General features: G+C 46.4%; 1 long non-coding RNA gene across 1 annotated transcript; it reads left to right on the forward strand.

Annotated features, from left to right (window-relative positions):
• Window positions 1-2,058: 2,058 nt before the first annotated feature.
• On the forward strand, window positions 2,059-16,779 carry LOC120905440. Its single transcript, XR_005739913.1, has 4 exons — window positions 2,059-2,326; window positions 2,669-2,762; window positions 6,150-6,356; window positions 16,319-16,779. It is a non-coding gene; the product is annotated as an uncharacterized LOC120905440 (long non-coding RNA).
• The last annotated feature ends 6,814 nt before the right edge of the window (window positions 16,780-23,593 follow it).

The raw sequence follows: 23,593 nt of genomic DNA on the forward strand, positions 1-23,593 counted from the left end.
TATGTGTGTGCGTGCGTGTATGTGTCACGATGAGCTGGAACATGAATAATGAGTTTGTTGCTGGGTGGTGTGCTTCTGGCCAGGGCAGAAAAAAGGAAACGAGCACCCAGAGGCGTTTAACGTGGAAGAAAAAGGGCAGCGAAGGTCATATGGTGAGAGCATCGAGCAGCGAACTGACCACCGATATGGAACACAATCATAGATATTCATGAAAATTCAAAATAAATTTAAAAAGAAACATTATATTTATGGAAACTTTTTTTCTTTTCCATTTTACATTTGTTCAATGTTCTTTTGTCCTTACCTGAATGCTTTCTCTACTTGATTTTTTGTATATACTCGATTTAATAAGCATTGCCGCAAACAACGATAGTCATGGTATACGCAATAAAAATGCCATCAGCTGTAGGCCATGTAATGAGTGCTTAACATTGATTTTTTTTACGCCTAAAGGTATGCAACCATTAAAAACGGAGATTGAAGAAAACGCCTTTAAATCTGCATTCAGCGCATCAAAATCACTTGAATACGCTATCATATTCATTTTATTCATTATAGAGGAAGCGTATTGTCATAAAGACACAACGATGTTTACAGTAATAAGTAAAAGTAAAATATTATCAAATTCATTGGTTAAATAAAAAATACTTCAAACTACATTCCTGAGTAAATTGTACATCAGATACGGGAAAGGATGTATCAGCGAGAGCGCACAGCACATACAATAATCTCCAACGCCCTTTCCAACAGGCCAAGCAAAGATAAACACGTGCAGCCGTTGCCGTTGGTAGCCTTTTAGCCGCTTTTGCTAGCGGCACGCCAGAGCAGGGAAACAACTCTCACACACACACACACACACACACACGATCTCGCAAGCGTGTGCATAAGTATGGGTGTAAATCATTGCCCATCCGCAACCGTGTCGATCGCTTGCTGCGAACCATTCAATCGGACCTGAAGCATATCGAAAGTGAAGGCAAGAAGCGGAAGATGGAGAGCAAAAAGCAAACACGGGTTCTGTTCGCGATCGAGCTCAAGGAATAAAAAAAAAAAAACAGTACTTTGCGGCCCACACAGAGACACGCACATATACAAAGTAGCATTTTTATTGCCACTTGCGTGCGCTCACTTCGGACGGCCGGAAGCTGAGGCAGAAAAGGAAGAAGAAAAATGAGAAAAAAAATGCGCCAGGAATGAAACGCCGATCATGCCTCGGTGCCCGTGGTCAGCAACCGAGAGGTGCGTTTTTTTTTTTTGCGTAGGACCGTGGTTCGATACGAGACGTCGACGGGCGACGATGAAGAAAGTGCCCACCGCCGGCCACCGCCAGCCGGTGAAGATTAACAAAGCGAAGATTATGGTGGGTTGGGAGGAGGAGTGGGTAGAAAGGGTGGGGTAGATGGGTGTTTCGGGGAGAAGTTTGAGATGAACAAATAATGTACAGCACGCGCATAAAGCAGGGCAGCAGGGAAGGGAAAAGGTAAACGATAACGGCAAAACTGGACCACGCAAGACAAGTGCCAGCGGCCCTTGCGCGTCACTCTTCATCCCCTGTACCCTCACTCCAACCCCCTCATCACGTTTTATCGCTCTCTCTCTCTCTTTCTTCTTCCTCGTCTCTCATCCCTTCCCTTCCACCCCCGCGGAAACACGCGGATGCTGGGCCCAGGTGGATTTTTCTGTCCTGTTGGCTGGACGAAACGGCGTGTGGAAGCGGGGCTGAATGGCGAAAGCGCACGAAACAAAGGAATCGTCAGCGTCGTCGTGGCCGTCGTCGTCGTAGTACACGAGATCGCGCTCATCGCACTTCCCGCTTAGCTCCGCCCACCGCCCCTGATGATGCTATGTGTCGGCCGATGAACCACTTAGAAATGTCTGCCGCCCGAAGCCCGAAAGCCCGACCAAAACTACACCCGAAACGGCCATGGCTGCCTTCTAACGTTCTAACGTTCCGTTTTTTCCTTCATATATATATATGCTTTTCTGCTTGCGGCTAGCGGGGAAGTGCGTACCAAGCGTGAGTGCGTGTGAGTTCCCTCGCAAAGGCCAAGCGGGTGTTCATTTCCGTGGCCATGTGTTCATTTCCGCCCAGTGTGCCGAGATTACTATTGCTGCTGCTGCTGCGTTGCTTTTCACTGTTAGTGCGTGGCAGCAGTCTGTTCTACTCTCTTTCGTGCGTCCACATCGCCGCGTACCGAGCTGTGCTTGTGCATGTGTGCGTGTGTGTGTGTGTGTGTGTACACTTGCAACATCGTTCCCTACAGCGAGCTAGTCGGAACCGATAGAAAGGCGCATCTATAGCGAGCAGCATCCTGCCGCTATAGGCGTACGTTTGCTTCATTGCGCGTTTTGCGTGGCTGGGGACGAGTTGATTTATTTTTTCGGTTGTTTTTTTTTTTTTTGCTAACTAATATTAACAATAAAGGTAGTGTTTCAGACACTCACACTATTGCGATGGCATAAATTTATGTTTTTATGTTTTTATTTATTTTTTCATAAATTATTGCTCCGAGATGCGTCATAAAACATCGAATCGAATAAATACACCAACAAACAAAACTTTTAAAAAAATGGGTTTTCATCTTTTCTTTGAAACAAAAACAAAAAAGTTGCATCTGAAACACAAAATTTTCTATCTTCCCGCTTTCATTCCCCTTTTTCATTGCAGACAAAGAAAAAAGCGCTGCCAGTGTAATGGGATGCCCATCGGCGTGCACACCAATCATCAATCAATCATTTTCAAAAGCAAAATGGAAGCGAAGGTGAACGGCGTACGCGTAAAGTGACTTTGCTTGTGTATGTGTGTGTGTGTGTGTGTGTGCATGTACTATTTTTCTTTTTTCGTTTCTTGTTTCTTCTCTCCCTGGTTTGGTGGTGTTTTTTTCGTTTAATTTGTCTTCAATCAACATTCAACCGTGGCATGGAACGTCCAAGCGCTTCGAGATAGCAATCGGGTAGACGGAAACCGACAAAACAAAGCACGACAAAAAACGCATTTTCACACACACACACACACACACACACACACACACACACACACACACTAGTATCATACTCACACATTTTAAGTCAAAAGGGCTGCAAGCGTACATACAAATAAAAATAAAAAAGAAGCAAAAACAACACACTAACAAATTAACTAATCGAACCATAACCCATCAGCCACAAGGGAAACAAAGACACCCATTCAAGCGGTTTCAAACAAGCGCGAGCACCCTCGTACCTTTGTATGTGTGTGTGTGTGTGTGTGCGTTTGTGCGTTTTTCAACAGGAGTCCACTTGAGCAGACTCCCTCTTCTCCCTCGCCGCCCATATTCCAACCTTCCAATTTATAGACTCCAGTGATCGCTTGTGTGTGCGTGCGTGTGTGTGTGTGTGTAAAAGTGCGTGTGTGTGTCTGTGTAAGTAGGCCGTTCCATGTGGACCGAGAGCGCCGGGGGATGGGAAGAAAAACCACCTTATGAGACGGTTGACTTCTTATTTTATTTGGAAGTTTTCTTTCTAACCTTTTCTTTTTCTTCGCTTCTTCCAACAAGACGAAATGCGGTGGGAAAACGGGCACAGTGGTAGGTACCTTTAGTGCGTGACAACAACATGTCTGCAACGGGGCCGTGCCAGGAGGGAAGAGGGGAAGGAAAGAGTTGCTACATTTTAATATACGTGGGGCACACACACACACACACATCATCTCGCAGCTTTTAAAAATGGCAACAAAGTGGTTACAATTTTAAGTGGCCTTATTGCTTTTTCTTTTTTCCTCCCGTTTTCTCATCGAGTCGTTGGGGATTTTTTTTTTGTTGTAGTTCTGTATGTTGATTTTATTACTTTCCAGATGTCTGCTTCTTCTTCTTTTCATTCTTGTTGCTCCCCTGTCCCGTAATTCCACTTGAAAATCAATAACGAGCTGGTGGGCTGGCCCGGGGGGGGGGGGGCTTAGGTGCGGACGCGTTGAGACGGTTAATGCTCGTTCTGTCGCTGCTGGTGGGGAGCAAAAACCAAAAAGAAATTCTGCCTCTATGAACTATCGAGCAAGAAAGAATTAAATCTTTTGGCATTACTAAACTCAAATCGAACCACCACGAACGGGCCATGCAATATTGTGATTAAAGGCAAGTTTACTCGAAACTGATACCCTTTTTCGTATTTTACAAAACTTGAAACAAAAATATTGAAACTCTAAATTAAAAACACTGCGTGCAAGATCACCTATGTTGAAGGTCCCACCCCAAACTGTGTGTGTGTGTGTGTGTGTGTGTGCTGTACAAGCGCCATTGAGCTTCTTGCTTTTTGTTCTTCTTCGTCATTTTTCGGTCCCACCGGTAACACGATCTCTCTATATTGGGTGACAGTTTGAGCGATTTATGTAGCCGAACCGCGCAATCGATCGGAAGGCAATAAAGCAAACGCACGGCAGCGCACGTCGCACGCTCAGCCCTTGGCGGTGCCTGCTTGGTGTGCTATTATTAGGGGCAGCAGGTTTGAAGTTGTGTTAAAGTTTGCCGCCGTGCCGCTAAAAATAATGCAAATAAACATTAAGGTGAAATTAAATTGAAAAAAAAGAAGAAAGATATTTAACCATATCTCTCTAACGTGCTAGGGAGTACCTGAAACGAGTGTAGTGTGTGTGTGTGTGTGTGTGTGTGTGTGTATGTGTGTGTGTGAGAAAGAGTGTGTGCCATTGTGTTGTGCATTTAATAAATATTGATTGTGAAGTGAATCGTTTCAGTGTTAGTTCTTTGGTTAGGATAATATGAGGTTTTTAAATTAATAATTGAATATTGTTTATTATGTTTGTAGTGTCAACATGCATGATTCATCTGCTGAAATACCTACAGTTTTGTTATAAGCTATTTATCAGTTGTTTTTTTTTTTCTATGAGTTAATCTGAAACGACTCAAATGATTCACAATGCCAATAAATGTTTTATTTTTAAAAGTATTATTAAATAATGGATAATATTTGTCGGCTGGGATGCAGGGAATATAAGAAACAAACTTCAAACTCATTTCATCGGATGGTGACTGTAACCAACCTAAATATTAAACATTTAATATGTAGAAAATACAACAGCAATAAAGTGCGTCCTTAAACACACCTCCACCGAAACACACGCGTTCGAAATTGAAAAAGAAAATGAATGAGAAAAAAGCACACAGACACACGCACACACACGAAACGAGAAACAGAGCACAGAGCGGAAAGGCCATTGCAGCGAGGTGCAGCCCCCATATAATGGCCGCCACAAAGTCTTTCACATTTCGATGGAAGCCCATCGGCGTCGTATTTTATGTTCGCCTCTTTGGCTGTTCGCTGTGCCCCGATTCGTCGGTGCCACCTTTTCTTTCGGTTCAATTAATAATACACACACACACATGCACCTACATACACACTCGAGTTTGAGGAAAAAGAGTAGTTCGTGTGTGTGAGTGTGATGAGGGGGGAAAGGTGAAGCTATGTTGCTTAAGGGGCCGCGGCCGCGATCGTTCATCATCCGGGCACCGGGCAATAACAATAATAATAACAATCATTGTAATCTTCAAACTACTCTCACGCATACACACACACACACATACACACACCTACAGGGCTGCGAGCTAAAATATCAATTCCATCTGGAGTTGAGCCGCGATCGGTGTAGGAGTCAGAAGTCGCCTTACTGTGGTGCCCCCTTTCGTACAGCCGGTGGTACTGCATCGTTCCCTTGCTCTCCCACACACACACACACACACCCACACACACACACATACACACATGCTCACTTTCGTTTGGTTCGTTTCGATCGATCGTTCATCTTTACACCTCATGTGCCTGTTTTCCACTCTGCTGCTTCCCCATGTGCTGCTGCTGCCTTTTTAGCCATTCCATTCCTTGTACTTCCAGCTTTATCTACACCTCTTGGCGTTGTGTTCTGCTTCTGCCGTTCGATTGCACATGCTGCAGTTGTTGCCCCTTTTTTCCTTTCCCTGTTCGTGCCCAATTTTTTTCCTTCCTTTTGTCATCATGCCATGCTTTGGGAAGATGCGAGCCGATTTGGATGCAGCTTCGGTAGTCGCATTTTTTGTTTTTGTTTTTCATCATTCATTCTATCACTCTTTAGCGCTGTGTTTACGTCTGTTTGATTCTCCTCTGTTTCTTCGTTTCTTTTTTAGTTCGATTGTTTGCTGCAGTGTGGCGCAGACATGACACACTCCACTGGTGGTTGTGCACACGGTGGTTGTTGCAGGTCTGTGTGAGGATAGCATGTTTTCGATGATGTTTCCGCGCTGCTGCCGATGGCTGTTGGAGAAAATGAAAATGTTGTTTGATTGATTTTATTGTATTTTTAAAGTGTTGGGAAGCAAATGGAGAATGATACGGTAGGTTGGTACAATTTTATTTTTTTTTTTATTTTATTTTATTTTTTTTTTTAATTTATTTATAAACTTGTTTATTTATTTTCTAATTACTTATTAATGCATTGATTTATCGATTGATTTATTTTTAATCGACTATTTTATTGATTTATAGATTTTATTGATTCATTTGTTTAAATATCCTTTTATTATTTATTTATTTGTTTTTGACTAAATATTTTTTTTATATATGTATTATTATTGAATTATTATTACGTTTTTTTATTTATTTATGTATTTATTCAATTACTTTAGTATTATTTTTTATTATCTTATTTATTTATTTATTTATCACATATTTTTATTTAGTTTATTGATTTTTCCATTAATTAATTATTTAATTAATTAATATATTTGTTTATTATTTTATTTTTTGATGTATTTATTTATGAATATTTCTTGAATTGTTCATTTACTCTGTTTGTAATAAGTCTTCTCGGATGGACTGACTGTATTTATAGGTTCAATTGGAGTAGAACATTAAATGGTAGTTTATGTCCTTGCTAAGGGATGTAATCAATTAGTACTTTTTTGATGAAGTTTTTTTTTAGGTTATTTATTTATGGTTGTTGTGTTCATTCAGTTATTTATTAACTAATCTTACATCTTTTTGATCGTCGTTTTGGCTAATATTTGATACATAAAGTAGCTTCTCATATTTTAATCCGTGGGGTATTTTATTGCATATTTTGACGGCTTACACTTTTAAACAGTTTAACTTTGCTGTTGTTGTGTAATTTGTGCTATATGCAATCCATAAGAGTATAGCGAAAGGTTTCATTGACGAAAATTATCCATTTATTATTGTTTGAGCTTTCAATAAGGTTTAATTTAAAACCTATTAAACAAAGCGTAAAGAATATTTTCATTGGCATCTCGTAGCATCGAGCTCGCAACAATTGTTCCAGTTTGCGCTGGACACAAGTCCCAACACGTGGTGTGAGCGACTGGGTAAACCGGACAGTCGGAACGCATCAATGTTTCTTCCATGCCACATGTCGGCCGAAAAATTCAACCCCCCCCCCCCCCCCCCCTCAAGTGGCCCCAGGTTTGGCGCAACCGACCGTGACCGGAGGCTTGGCTTGGGCTGATCCTATTTCCGTACACCGTTCACCAAGCCTGGCAAGACAAAGGCCTCTCCCTGCCCTGGCCTTTCCGGGCGCATCCTTCCGAAACTGAGCCGAAACCCGTCACCGATGCTGCTACTGCTACTTTCGCAATAAATCAATCGTGCTATCTCGAGCATGGAAAGCATTCTCTCCACTCAGCATCCCCCCGTCACTAGAACGGTGCAGTTCTGCAGCTGAGTGATGCGTCTTTCCATTGCCCTTTCCCACCTGACCCCGCATCTGGTCCGTCATGTGCGCCCGGTAAAGTCACCTTCAGGTAGCGGCGTTACACAGGCCGCACGCAAATTGTGCAATTGTGTGTGCCCCTAGTCTGCCGCTGGTCTGGCCTTAATTGCATTGCCAGTTGCAGTTGCGTTTTGCCCCTCTTTTTAAAGGGGGAGATTATGCGAGCGACAAAAAAGGGCCCCTGCCTGCACTGCACTGCCCTGGTGGGCGGCAAGGCTAAGGCGACCGGAAGCGGCAGTGTCCTTGAATGTGCTGTGGGTCGCATTACCAAGCATCGGGCGGTGGCAAATGGTGGCCCTCCTTTTTCGGGCTGTCGGTTGCAGTAGTCTTGATGGTCAGCAGTCAGTCACCGGGAACGCGCGCGCGGCAAATACGGCGACCAGCGTACGGCGATGCGTCTTTAATCCTGCTCCACCTGCTCCAGCGCGGCCGAAAAGCGCTATTTATCCACCCCTTTCGGGTGGCGTCCTGTCAATGTGTCCCGCGACGTTCCGCCAAACAGACAAAAGTAAGGCTGATGCCGAGCGTGCAACATATGGTGGGCGGGAGGGCAGCTGCCTTCCCTACCCTCTCCCCGATGCGCCCTGCCACCGCTGTCCCCAGAAGTCATCGGGATAGCAACGCAACAAACGGGCACGGTGTGACTTCTGTGCGTGGGCATGATCCTTGATCCTTTCCAAACTCGAGCACACACACACACACACACACACACGAACACACAAAAAAGGGGAGCTTCCGAGCGAGAGCGAGAGCGAGAAAGAATGAGCGGAACAGTGAAGGGGAGGATAATCCTGCAATTTGATTTATGTCAGCACAACTGTTTCTGTCAGTTTGATTAGATAGGATGTACACGATAGATCAAATTTGTATCTACCTTCTCGCCACCGTCTCCTCCACGCCGGGTGCCAGTTGGTTGGGAGGCATGTTGCAACTACAACTCATCCGAATCGGTCCCCCACCTTCCCCAACGCATCGGTGTACGATTGAGAGTTGGGAGGCGAATCGGGCAAGAACGCCCGATTTTGATCCCCAAACCACGGGCAGGAAAACGACAACAATTTCAACCACTAACACCTAACACAACGGTCGGCGTACCTTGTTTTCCTGCCCTCCGCTGCTCCTCCTTTCCCATACTGCCGCCTCCTCCCTTTTCTGCTCTAGGCCGGAGAGGAATGGCAAATCTGCAAGCCAAACAAAAACCGCTCGCTCCCTGGCGCTCAGCCTCTTGAAGCCAAACCTCCCCCCCCCCTTGACACCTGGTTTCACGGGGGATGACGCAGGACCAGGGGAAAGGACGAGCAGGCGGCATGGGAGAACACCATTTCCCTTCCAGCCGTAACCGGATTCCATTGCAATCAGGTGGAGCGAAGGATCGAGCCGAACAGGGTGTACTAGGTTGCATCACGGCGAGGAAGGCAGGCGGGCGGGCGGGCGGGTATGGCACCTTATTGTCAGCAATTATGAAGCAAAACGGACGAACTCCTCTGTCTCCTGTGCCTGGAGACGGGGGTTGAATTTGGTCACACCCCTCCCACACACACACATTGAGGATGTTGTTGTGAGCTAGGAGGGCAGGCATAAAAGGGGATAATAGCACGCACGCAAACAGAAAGGCTGGAAACCTTGTTCGATTATTCCGAGTGCCTCCGTCCATCAGCTGCGCTTCCCGCTGCCCGCTGCCTCGGCATAGGACCCTCGCAAGCAGATAAATATTTTGCAACCAGTCAGCAAAAACTGGCTGTAGAAAAAGCTTGAGCGCGCCCTGGAGGAGGAGAAGGCAGGGGGGGGGGGGAGGGGAGGTCGGTACAGGTGCGGTTCTGTTTCTTGTGCTTCCGGGCGGAAATGTGTCGTTGATGCATTACACTTTTGTAAGGGAGCTGGCAAAGGAACCGAGCAATAAGTCTTAAAAGTATGATTTTGCAAGCAGAGATGCATAACTTTAGGCGTTTTGGGGGGTTTCTCTACCGTTTCCTACGCAGGAGTTAAGGCTTGTGGCAGGCTTTGTATTGCTATTGTACTTTTGGCTAAACATATTTAGAGCAGTTTTCAAGATTGTTGCAAATTAAATTATAATTTGTTTTGGTGAAATTTAGAAGGTTTGCTTTAGTAAAGTGAGTTAAAAAGAGGTTTGACCGATTAAAATTGAATTAGTAATAAATTACGAAAAGCCAAAAATGTCTTAATTGTCCGTAATTCGAAGCAATACGGTATTTCTCGGTATTTATTTTTATCCAGGAATTATTCTTTTTAAATGCTTGAATTAATTGTATCATTGGTTATGAATGTACGTGTTGTGTGTTTTCACCTGCGAATGATTTGACATTACTGCTATTTGCCGGCAAATTTCACGGCAAAATAGTATTGTATATTTGCTGTAGACACTGGATCATGCTTTGGTAATGTAACATTTATGATCAGGAACCTCAATTTCAAAGAAGTTTCGATTTTTTTCTTCCTGGATCATGTTGAAAAGTGCTATTGGTTGTACAACTTTTTATTAAACCTTCTCCAACGCTCCAATACCTTCAAATCACTATAAAAAAGATCCATATAGCACCGCGGTGACCCTATCAAAAATAGAAATAGGTGAATTCTATCTGAACAAGTCTTTCTAACCGTACAATGTTACAGGGAAGTGGCATATTCCATCAATTACATAATACGGATAGGATCGTTGGAATCTTCTTCTTCTTCTTTGGCTCAACAACCGATGTCGGTCAAGGCCTGCCTCTACCCACTTGTGGGCTTGGCTTTCAGTGACTAATAGATTCCCCTCATAGCAGGATAGTATGGCGGCGCGATCTATTTGGGGATTGAACCCATGACGGGCATTTTGTAAAGTCGTGGTTTAAGTCGTTAAGGATCGTTGGAATACAGTCTTCAAATCCAGGCTGATTGCAATGCCAACATGTCAACCAGTAAGGTCCATTGAAAGCTGAAGAATGTATGTCACGGTTATTGAGTGAATGTTTAAGTTTTTTAATCCTAATTTTCTATGATTTTTGATAAATGCTAAAAAGATCTTGATGGTAAAAAGACAGATGAGCTCAGTGGCAAACATAGCTACATTAGGATAAAAAGCATACGTTTTTTTCTTCATTTTATTACGTTACGTAAGTATTGGATGTGCCCCCTATCCTAACACTGAGCCTTAAGGTATGCAAATTGTGTTACAAAATCATCCTTTTGGAATCTTCTAGCTGGAACGCTCCTGAATTCAATTACGAACACTTGACTTGAGCAATTGTAAACCCATCGCAGCCTCTTTCTCTCTCTCACACACACACATGATGATGAAGTAGAGTTTTTGGGTGTTATTTTCATCTAAAGAAAACTTATTCCGGTTGAAAAAAAAAACTCGGAAGCTTCCGTTAGCCACACCTAATGAGAGGGACAAAGCTTAGCAGAATGGCCACCGGCAGGGGGACCCAAAAACCATGAAAGCATACTAACAACAGCAAAAACCCGCGGGTACGGGTGACATACGGCTCGGAGTGAGCAATGAGTAAGGAAGATGGAAAAATCCACCACCTCCAGCATCATCGCGCTGAGGAAAAGGCAATTTGTTAGAATTTGTCTAATTAAGTGGAAAGAATATTGTAAAGCCGGAACTGGCGAGCGGTTGGATGGTGAGCAAGTGAGCAAAGGGCTTTCGTGGCAGGCGTTTTTTTTTTTCTTCTGCCGCCTTTTTCACTCATTTGTGCGCCCATTTGTCTTCTTTGCGGTGGGGGAGAGGGCGCAGGGGGGGCAGGGGGTGCTATTAGGTGTGTAGCGTTATCCTCGCGGCCAAACCGCGGACCCTTTGCGCGCTGGAGCAACGAGAAAATTGAGAAAAAATGGAAAGAAAGTACAAAACAAAACAAAAAAACATTGACTTGTGACTTATGATTGCGCCATCCTTCTCTAGCGCGGCTTTCAATTATATCTCAAACGCAGCGCGCGCATGGGTGCAGTACACAGTTACACTCCGGCCCATCCACCACCCACTGTCCTCACTGCAGCACCATGCCACACCCCCTGCCCAATCATGCTTTGTTTTACGTCATTAGTTTCGGTATGTTCGCGTCCCGCGCGCGAAACAAAAGGTGCGGGAGCGACGGAAGCAAAACGGAACTGGCCAATATAAGCGTGGTGACGGCGAGGGCGAGATGTCGGAGAAACGACTAAAAGGGGCGTAGAAGAAAATAACGAAAAAAAAAACAGGAGAAGAAAACCCCGCGCTGCTTCCGTTCCCACCGGCGGCGAAAGCAAAGTGCCGCAAGAAAGAGGACAAGAGTGATCGCTGTTTTTTTTGTTGGTTGGTTGTCTTCCACGTCCCATCGCAAGACGCTGGGTGCATAAGGAAAGGGTTGTTTTTAAAAAATTGTAGCTCATTTGTTCGCGCCACCGAGGGGGGGGGTTTAAAATGACCGACACGGCGGATGGGTGCGTGGGGAAGGAGTAGGAAATGAAGGGGGGCATGGAGGTATGTAAAAGAATGCCATAAAAACGAGACGTCGAACATCGCGTTAGCACAAATCTTCGGGCGCACAGGGCCCGGTTTTGCCCGGTTGCGGGATGCGGTGCGGGAAAGTACACAACAAAACACCGAACGTCCATCATCCCTGTCATGTCCTGTCGAATCACCGCTGTCCCTGTTCCGCCGTAATCCCACACCATCCGTTTCAGTGACACTTACACCGGCCCGTTCGAAACATTGTAAACTGTTCCTGCCGAACAGCCGAACACAAGCGGGAAAACTCGTTGCCCCTCGGCCAAGACAATTTCCAAATATTTCCATCCCCATATGTTTGGCTGTTGCTGGTGTCCCATTCCAACGAGTGTTGTTGTTTTGGCGGCGAATGCAAACTGCAAACTGCACGTTTTGCTTAAGGGGGCCGCTCGTGCTTCCTCAAACCGTCCCGGACGGCCGGCCAGCAGCAGCGGCAGATTCTAAATAGATGCAATTAAAACGGTTAGAGGCATGCAAAAGATCGGTCGGCGAATCGTTGAGCGAAACAATTTACACCTTCAGACTGTGACGGGTGGGGGGGGGGGGGTGGAGGGGGCCTCCTTTCTGCAGCGCGCCGGTACAGTACAGTGTGCGGCGTGTGGGTGGGTTCGACCGGCAGGCTGATGAGTAGTAAACGTTTGGCTCGCGGCCATACATTGCTGCATTGAAGCTGGATTGAAGTTGAGAATATTGTGTGTGTGTGTGTGTGTGTGTGTGTGTGTGTGTGTGTGTGTGAGTGTGAGTTTTTTTTAACAAGTTATTTTAGTGCTTTAGGTTGAGAGCAGAAGGGAGCCTTAAAGTATGCATTACGGTGTAATAAATGAGCTTGTGTGCAGGGCAAGTGTCGATTTAGCTCCAATTAGTGCAACAAATTACATTATAAGCCTTACTGCTTTTGTATGTATGTTGTTTAGGTTTCGGAAGAGTTCAAAAACACTTTTTTACGGAAATTCTCTCGATGTATTACATGCAAATGTTAAAAAATGTATTGTTTATGCAACCTTTTAGCGCTTATCGGATGTTGGTGTTGCCATTTAAGCCGGTGGGAAATATTATTTTATTTATTAATTTTATTTCATTTCATACACTTACATACAACGGTCAAAACAGTAAAAAGGGGGTATAAAAAAACACAACACAAACGCCAAACACTGAGCTACTGTAGTAAAATGCAAATTAAGCGCCTAAATGTATGTTCGCGGCACAACAAAAGTGCATTATTGCTCCTATTATTGAATAATTAGGAATAAAAAGACGAGACAGACTTCTAGCTTATGGTCATTTACACTAGAACCACCACATGGGACATTTTCGTTATGTATACATATTTTTTTATTTTTTCGAGGTTAAATTTTCAAATGCTTTAAAAAAAATTACACACTGCACACAATTTTGTACACTCACTGTAACGCTGTACCGCAGCAACTTACGCGGCGTCGTAAAATAAACCTCGAATGTGAGGTTGCGCCACTAACCCGCACACACACACACACGCACACACACACACACATCCGCTGTCCGGGGTGCGTAAGGTAATGTTTGCCAAACGGCGCGCGGTAACCGCATCAACGCATTTCGCATCTCATTTTCGCACCTCATCCTCCTCTTCCCTCTCCTTCACCTCGTTCTGCTCTTCCTGCTCGTCCCTCTTCTGTCAGCAGCATCTTCGCCATAATAACGGCCCAACCACGCCGCCCCGCCAAACACACACCATTACCGAAGACGAATCGGTGTTCAGCCGTGTCAGCGAGCGAGTGCGTGCCTCGACGCGCCCGGCCCAGCTTTGGTACGAGCGCACACCTTGGCGGTTGGTCGCGCGATCGAAACGCGATCTTTCGCCAGCCCCACCGCCAGCCAGCGCCGCTCGCCTACGCGTGAAAAGCTGGTGCCACCCGGTTTGACACATGCCGGTGGTCTTCGGCCAGTTTTTAGAGGCCAGCGGACGGTTTTGGGGCAGCCGGGAATGGAGGGGAGGGGAGGAGGAGCTGCCGGGTAGCCGTCACGATCGTATGTCCAGGTATAACGCACCTGCCAAGCATAATTCAATCCATCCATCTATATGCTGCGATCTGCCCGCCTGTCCCGCGCTCTACTGCCCACCCTTGCCCTGGCGGGAAGGAACGACGTGTCAGGTTTGTTTAATTTTAGTCGACCGGGAACGCTCCCCCCCCACTACTTTTCCTTCCCTTCCCTGCACCACGGCACACATTCCACTCCGCCCGCGGCAGCCGTCTGTTTAATGGGGTTTTCCCATCGCGCGTTTACTTTGTTTGTATTTTTGCTGCTACCCTCGCTTTCCCGCTTGCGTACGCGAGCATCCCCGCGCAAGGGGGATTTGTGTGGGGTTGCAGGTGTGACAGGTGCGTGCCCCGGTGCTGCGTGGGGGTGCCGAAACGGTCCCAGCTTAAGCCGGCGCTCGTGTACACTGCTACATATATCACGGCGCGAACGGTCGTCGCTGGCATCGTCGGGAGGGCCTGCCTCTTTTGCCGACGGTTGTTCGTTCGATCGTTACCGGGGTTGAAAAATTGTTTCATTATTTATTTATTGTTACTGCTGCGCCCGTCTCACCCCGGCTTAAAAAAACACCGAAAAGGAAACGAGGTTACATGGGCATTGTTTTATCAGAAGCGAGTCACTACGTACGCTTTGTATTTGGGTTAGTTCAAGGTATTACATTTTTTTAAATATTTCATACTGGTGTTCAACGCACTGAAGTTGAACTGTTAGAAGGTTTTCCAAATGAATAGCTTAGTTCATATCAATTATATTATTATCTAGATATTATGTTATATGTCTAGATATCATATATATGAATGATCTGCATATCTTTCATAAATCCTCATGAGGTGTGGCAACTACGTCCAGGATCTGATATCTGAACCTCATACCCGAAGAGCTCAGTATTCGAACGATAGTTGAGGTCTTTTGCCTAGCTGTATTTGTAGCTGTACACCAGATTTTTGTTGCTTTGGCTTTGACTTCATTTTGCTTCAGATCCTTCAGATTTATACAATTCTTCTCCCTTCCACATCACTACGGCCGCTGTGGTGATGCTTTGTAACATGTTGTCAAGCCATCACTAGGACAAAGAACAGGTTTATGTTAATGTTTGCTTTAAAAACAATGGACTTTTTTCGGCTGGCTGCAGCAAATTAAATCTTGCGATCTACAGATACACCTGTTCTCTCTTTCCTTTGAAATCTTCAACCGGTTGCTATGGATCGCAGAAGAGGTTGCAGCAGATAATGCATTAATTTTTCTGATTGTTCGCTTTATTCTGGTAGTGGATAGCTTTATGAAAAAATAGTTCAGCTAGTTTGATAAATATACAACTAAAATTGAGTGCAAAAAATAAAGTAATTCTTGTCATTAATTCGAATGATCGGCAGTTGAAGCTCGTATCTGCTCAAGATGTTTAAAAATAGTGTTTTTTAGGTCATGTGAACCTCTCTTTACAAAACTGCTCAATCTTTTCCTTTTGGCATAACGACCGTAATTACCTACGTGGACATTAATTCCTGTTCAAGCTTTCAAGATTTTGCCGGATATTCCCTCCCACATCCCTTGCTACAGGGGAACAGTCCGGTTAGGAAACGATGGTGATACGTAGACCCCGATGCATCTGGCAATTAGACCTACGGTACACCTTAACAATTGTCTTTAGTGATTAGAAATGCAGCCATTAAATGTTATCCATCAGTTACAACAATTTTTGGCATCAAAGGTTTTCAATGGGGTTAAACGATTCGGACGTAGTTGACTGCGAACCATTCTCATGGATTCCGTAGCAACCAGTTAAAGATTCCAAGGAAAGTGAGAACAGGTGTAATTCCTTTTATTAAAAATACTTTGAAAGGTAATCATTCAAGCTTACTTGCAAACATAAATCTACGACCTTGTCAGCTGTCTTCCGTCAGTTTTCCGCAATTTTCGCCATGACGGACGAAGGCATGTATGTAGGCACTCTCTTCGATTTTTATCAACTCCTCCTCAGTTTTCGCGACAAAGTTGCTGGAGTATGCTAATGTTTTCAAGGTACTGTTTCAATGTTCCACTTTTTCCCTATGTCTCTTCAGCCTTCGTTGGAGCCGCTAGTCGCTAAGGGTCATCAGCTATTCGGAAACAGGCCAGCTTTCGATGCTCTGATTGTTACCTAATATAGTCAAGCTGTTCTAGAACTGAGCTTTTCCGGAACTGGGCTCATCCTACTACCAAAAACTGCAGCACAATTTCCGCTTACGCCGTGTCTGAGTGCCGTCCTTTAATCGTGCACGCTTCCGACCGAAGCTGCTTCCATTTTTGAAGCCTTGCACTAATATATTTGTTGGAAAAGACAGTTTTAGCTTTCAACTGGATTGAACTCAAGTCTGTAAAGCTTCAATCGTTCAGGAATGCCGTAAGGAGAGTTTGCTCTATTTCATCAGCTCATCTGAATGGACTGAACTCCACAAAATTTGCATGATTTTATTTTGAGTGGCTCTTTATAAGTTGTTCACTTTTTTACTCATTTATATAGATCGTTGCTTAATTATTTTATCTAGTGTCTTTTAGATCTTCTGCTTTATGTTATGATAAATATTACAATTTTAAACATGATGTGAAAAGAACATTTTGATGATAATTTTGTATAAAACGCTATCTACCGGCTTATTTGGTTCATAACAAAAAAATACCTGTCCGAAAGAACGATCACAACACAATTTTAAATACAATAAAAGCCTCTCAATCGACCCCAACACCCAACAAAAAAAAAGCACAATCGATAAGGTACGCCACAAAAAAGACAGTTCAATGCTTCAAATTACTTGCCATTGGACACTCTTTTACACCATTCCATCACCGCACCCACCCACAACCGCCAGCCAGTGTTCGATGAAGCGTTTGATGAAGGGGTTTTCTCAATAAGACGACCACATGTTTTCAAGCCAACAACCCGAACATACCGACGGAAAGAAGAAGCGGTGGAAAGAAACGGGCGCCAATTCGTGCTGCCAGCAGCAGCACAGCACCACGGCGTAAGCGTCTCGATGAAATTTACCGGAAAAATGCTATCCACTTGTTTCCAACAGCGCCATTCCACCTGGTTTCCTGTTTCCTGCAACAGGGGAATGTAGGGGGGGGGGGGTGCGAGGGGCCGAGGGGAGGAAAAACATCTCCGGTTGCACCGCCGCTGCTTCGTGGGTGGGCGTCTGAGCTGAGCTCGACCGGAAAATACGCTCTAAGTGGTTAGCGCCGAAAGTGGGGGGAGGGTTGGGTGGTGGGCCAAACACCGTTGGCACATTGATTCTGTTACCATTTTGCGAAAAGTCGAAAGAAAATTCTTCGTCCACCCGTGCTCGCCCACATTTTAGAGGCGGGGGGTGTAGGTGGCTAGTGCGGGGCAGGGTAGCAAAAGAAAAACGCATCCCAGCCTTACAGCGCAAGGTAAAACAGAAGTCGAAACTTGGAAACCTGATTTTTCTTCTTGGTGTGTGGCGAAGGGGGAAAGAAAACACTGCAGCAACCTTCCAGGGAGAAAGGAAGGAAAACTGGGAAGGGGGTGGGTTGAGAAAAAACACGGCAAAATGGAAAGAAATCGTCCCTCGGCTAGGGCCGGGCAGTGTGTTGCCGTGTTGGCCAGTTGTGGAAATGTGAGATGAAAATAAATGAAGTCCACAAATATTGCATTCGGGAAATGGCTTTCCTCGACCGTCGGGGGGAAGGGGGGGGGGGAAGCACCCTTTTGCACGCCCTCACTTGCGGCGAGAACACTTTTCCCATCCTTCCTGCAACAATATCAACAACAAAAAAGGCAGCCCAAGGAAATGGGAAGCTGCAAGACGTACTGCTTGGAAAATGAACTGAACGCGCTTCTGCCGGCGGGGCAGGACGGGCAGGGGCCGGCCCTACACCCTTCCCATCGGGGGACAGGGATTGGCCGGCGAGGGCAACGATAAGAAATTGGGGAAAATGATAAATGTTTATATTTACCGAACGATTCATTCGACGTTCATTCCGTTGTCGTCGTCGTCGTCATCGTCGTTGAGGATGTCTCTAAAGAAAGGAAGCGGAAAAGGAAGAAGGAATGAAAATAAAACCAAAGAAAAAAAGCGACGTACGAAATAGGAAGAGCGACTCGCTTGCTCCTTTCACGGGCAAAACGCTTTTGGCCGGCTTTTCCGGGCCTGCCCTTCTTGTGGGTTTTCCATCGTCGCCAAACCAAGGGGCGGGGAAACTCGGGATGCTCGGAAAAGGTGCGACTGATGGATTGTTCTCGAAAGTGGATGAATCAGAGACAGTCGTGGAGAGGGGTCCAGCAAAGGGAACTACTATTTTCGCCAAGGAAGAGCCATTTTCCGCCTTTTCGGACACATTTTCCACCCATTTGTCCCCTACGGGGATGACACACGTTATGACGCGCACACACGCGCGCACACGCTCCCATTGCTCGGAGGAACGTCACGTACCGGCATCACCTTATTTGTGTGTGTTGAGGATTTTTTCGTCCCTTTTTCCTCGGGAAGAAAAGTAAAGCCAAAAAAAAACAAAAATGGGAGGACACGCCGTAACGAAGCAGCTTGCCTGCGGGAGGAAGCGGAGGTTTGATAAATTTACCTTGTTCAAACATTGACTCAACTTCTTAGCCTTTTTGTCCCTCGCGACCCCCATCCCCACCGTGGGCATCCCTTCATTCCAAAGGCGCTGAAAAGTAACCTGTACCGAGGCCTTGGCCGACCTTTCTATCTGCCGAAGCCCCGATTGGAAGCGATATAAATAAACTATTTTGGTCCCGTTTTTCCCTCCCCACTGTTTCCCTCTTCGTTCACGTTTTGGTCGGGGCATCCGTTGTGTCTTTTATCGGCCTTTTGCTCGGCACCAATCGTTCAATTGTCTTTCATTTTCGATTTCATTCCTGTGTAGCGTCCGCATGGCCTTTCTCCCTGCTTTTTTCTGCTTTATATCTATGTGAGTGTGTGTGTGTGTGTGTGTGTGTGTGTGTGTGTGTGTGTGTGTGCAGTCGAACGCAAGCCGAAGAAAATATCAAGGTTCGATCGAGCACAATTAAGGTTGATTTATTGCCCGCTTTTTGCGCCCGTGCCCGTCGATTACGCACAAACGCGATGGACCAAGAGAACCGCACCGTGCTGCCGGCCCGTGGAAATACTCACACCTGTGGAAACGCGCTACCAAGCGGCTGGCTCTTTCAAGCGGTAAAGACTTTCGTGTTTTTTAATACAGTTTTTTTGCCGGTAATCTTACTGGTAATGCTCTCTTTAAAATGATATTTAATCCCTCAGACTGCAGCGAACGTAAAAAAAAAAAAGAAGGAACAACCATAAAACGACTTTCACCCTCTTGTGCGTCTCACTTAATGCCATTTTGCAATGTAAATTGCATACCTCTTGCTTTCCATATGCGGGACAAGGCGCACGAAGCGAGCGGCCTAACGCAATTGAGCACACGGAAAACACGCCTACAATTATGCAACTCGCATAGCAAAGCGCTCGGCCGCGCCAGTTAAGCGGCAACCTGTCATCTTGGACATGGGATTTTATGTCTTTCCACTCTTCTTCGTTTGCTGTCCCTTCCTTTCACGTGCTGCTGCTGCTGTTGTTTGTTGCCGCCCCTAATCGCCTTTTTTTTTCTTGCCCCGCAAGATTCGCTTGTCAAACATGGACGACGATGGGGACGACAGTAAATGGCAGCAGCAGCAGTTCGCGCCCACTTCTTACCTCAGAAGCAAGTACGAATACGGATATGAGCGGAAAAACACTCCTCCCCACGGCCCTTCCATCCCTTAATGAAGGACGTACGTAGTGTGGGGGGGGGGGGTGAAGGCTAGTGATCACCACCACCACCACCCCGGGTCGCCATCAGCATCATCCTTACTGGCGGTGTAAAACGGAACACTCTTAATTATGCATCAATTCATGTCACGTTTTGCGAATAAAAACCATAAAATTTAAAATGGATTATCACATTATCGTGGCAACCGACGAAAAAAAAAAAAAAGGCGCAAGGATCAACCGGCCGGCCCACCGATGAGAGGTGGCCCCCTATGCAGCCAGCCCGGGAAAGCGGCAGCAGCAACAAAAAAAAAAAGGACAACCGACTGGGATAAAAATAAAATAAGAAGAACCACGCGTCACTCTTGGTTTCTTTTCTCGTCCTTTTTGGTGTTGCTGTTGTTGTGGACATTTCTTCCAGCGCTTTGGCCGTGTTGCTGGCTGTCTTTCGATTTGAATCATTTTACTTCCCCTCCACCCACCCGCTGACCCACTCTTCGCACCTTTCCTGCCCGGCGGGGTGTGGTGTACCGCTTGCTCGAGCGATTTTCCCTACCATCCCACCCTCAAACCCGAAGTTGTGAAGTTGTTATGTGGGATGACAATTTTATAATAAATTGTACCCTAGTTTACGATGCGGTTTTTTGGAGCACGATGCCGGGTCGACGTTCCTTGCAGGGGTTTAGAGGCAAAAGGGGGGGGGGGGGTTGTAAATCCTGCTCACAAAACGGCCAAATGGCTGGAAAAAAGGGAAGAAACGAACCCCCTGAACACGGTGGCGGTAAATGACGATTTTGAATTGCATACCTACAGGCGCATAGGATAGTAGATGTAGTGTACAAGGGCAGGGGGGAGGACGGGAACTACAGGTGGTCCCGCGCGGCAAGCAATGGTGACCAAATGCGCTGCCACTCTGGACGCCCGGAAGCACGTGATTATCCTTTTCCGCTGCGGAGAGGATATTGGGCAGTGTGTTGGTCTGTTGGCATATCTTCTTCTTTTTTTTCGTTGCTGTTGTTGTTCTTATATTTTCAAGAAAGAAAATTGGGTAAAATTGAATGCCCCGAAGCTGGGAGAGGGGATGAGGCGGAGGATGGTCTAGGTAGGGAGAGAAAAAAAAGGACTCAATAATGTTGTCAGGTTGTCGGCGATGCTTCGTCATCGACCGTGGCGCCGGAGCCCGGGGAGGGGAGGGGAAACGGAAAAAAGAAAGAAGCTTCCCTTTTTGCACCACCGTTGCGATTGAACGTGCCCTTGTAATGGGCTCGTTACTCGGACAAAAGAAAAGACACACACACACACACACGCACACAAACACACAAATAGGTCGTTGAGCTGAGGGATTCGGCGAGGGTTTTAGTGCTTTTGACAAGCCCCGCAAGCAAAAGTGAGTCGCCGCCCCAGTTTCCCCTCATCGGGGTAGGGGTGGAGGTGGCAGAAACTACTGCTACTCATAACGTGTTGTGTTAAGGGGCCCCCGGGAAGGTGAGAGGGGCCAGCAAGCTCTACACCTCCTACAACCCCGGGGAACTACGGTACGTGCAGCGAGCGCCGCTTTTCCCATTGGGCGATTGCCTTTTTTCTTGTCTTCGTTCGCTTCTTTTGGAGCCGGGGGAGGGGATGGGTGGCTTTGTCTTTGGCGTCGGTTTTTCGCCCCCCTCCTCCCCCTCTCGCAAGTATTCGCTGCTGTGCCATTAAAGCGTTTTGTCGAATTTCGTGGCAATGGTGGCCGGGAAAGAGGAAAGAGCGGGAATATGTAGAAGGTCAGCCTTGGAGAAACGTTTCCCCTGCCTGCCTGGTCACCCACCCATCCACACACACGCTCAAGGAGCGAAAGCGCCGGTGCTTGCCGGTCAGGTAAGGGAAGTGCATACTTTTAGGCGCCAAAGTGGCCGACCGACTGCTTGTTCGCTTTTTTCCCATCCCCGATGGCCCACCTGGGACCTGTGCCTGTGCGTGCCTGTGCGTTCTACCCCCGGTCCCCCGGTCCATGCAACAAAGGGAGCCGCCCATCCCCCGAGCCTCAAGTGATTTTTACGATGATGGATTTTTGAAAGCGATCGGCTCGGTTCGCTCGCTTCAATCAAGAAACCGCCAAGGGACGCCCGATATTTGCTCCCGCACGTGCATCATCCATCACGATTGAGGCGGGACGGGGGGGGGGGGGGGAGGGGGAAGGATGAGCCGCTGCTTCTTGTTTGCTGTTAGCGACAGCTTTTTCTCTGCTTCTTCTTTGTTCGCCCGCCCCGAAGGTGGCAAAAGGTGCACCCTGACGGGGGACCGATAATTAGATTTTCGATTTTTCATTTTGACATTCTCGCCTGACGCTGTCGACGTGCCGTGCCGTGCTGGAGATCGATAATCGCTGTCCCCTTCCCTCCCTTTGCTCGCTTCAGCCGCCATTTATGGCACCTTTGTGTGTGTGTGTGTGTGTGTCACCGTGTGCTGCGTGCTTTTCCACATTCGACCGGCGAACAAAAGTACACCGCCAATAGATGTTTTCGACCCAGGGGGAGGGGTGAGAGGGGGAGGTTTTTCGTCCTGGTGCATCGATTTATGGCAATCGATTTTCGATGTCCTGTTTCTGTTCCGGACCATTCGCAATTCCGGTGCCAAAGTGTTTTAGGAGCAGCGCGCAGGGATGCAAATGATCCCTGAACGCATCATTAGAAGTTTGCTGGGATGAAGCTGCTGGAGGGAAGTTTTCCCTCCCCCCCAAAAAAAAAGCACGCTACAAAACAAACCATAGTCCATAAAAATGTAGATCGAAAAGATGAGGGATAGATAGGGAGAGAGCAAGAAACAACACACACACACGAGGAAACATTGTGTCAACAGGACACCGAAACAGGATGGCAAAAGGCGGCCCGATGGGGGAGGAAAATACGTTCCAGTGCCAATGAAGCATAGCGGAAAAACAAATACACACACACACAGACACACTCCGGCACGCACATTGGTGCCGTGTCATAACTGTTTACGATGCGGAGGGCCGATTTGGTTCGATTTTCTTAACGCTTGTTTTGTCCCGTCCCCTCGCTCGCTCTCGTGCGGTTCACCTTTACATAATTTTATTTTATTTTTTTCGGTTACTTCGGCTGCTGCTACATCTCCCTTGTTCGGTCGGCTGGCTGTATCCAACGCCTCCCCAACAAAAAAAAAAACAGCCATTTCCCATTTCCTCATCTCTCCTTCGGATTCGCTGTTCCTTTGGCGTGCGCTTTTCTTACGCTCAATTTATGATTTACCCGGCCACACCGGGACACACTACTAGGCAGCCGATTGCATCGCTCATAAAATCTACCGACAAGGGTCGATAGCAGCCGATCCACCGCATGTACGAACCGCCGCCCGACAGTTGCAATCAAAAGCGGGCGATGCCACGGGGAACAAAATCAAACGAGCGTGGCGAAATGAATGAACGAAAAAAAAACAACAACAACAACAACAACAGCCAGCAAAACAAAGAACGACTTGTAAACACGCAGTAACTGGACACCTTCGGAATGGTTGCTTCGCTTGTTAACGAGATCGGCGGGATCGTAATAAGGGGCTTTGGCTTTGGTTTGATCGGTCCGCACCGTG

Source organism: Anopheles arabiensis, chromosome X (genome assembly GCF_016920715.1).
Source record: "Anopheles arabiensis isolate DONGOLA chromosome X, AaraD3, whole genome shotgun sequence".
Taxonomy (NCBI): Eukaryota; Metazoa; Arthropoda; class Insecta; order Diptera; family Culicidae; genus Anopheles; species Anopheles arabiensis.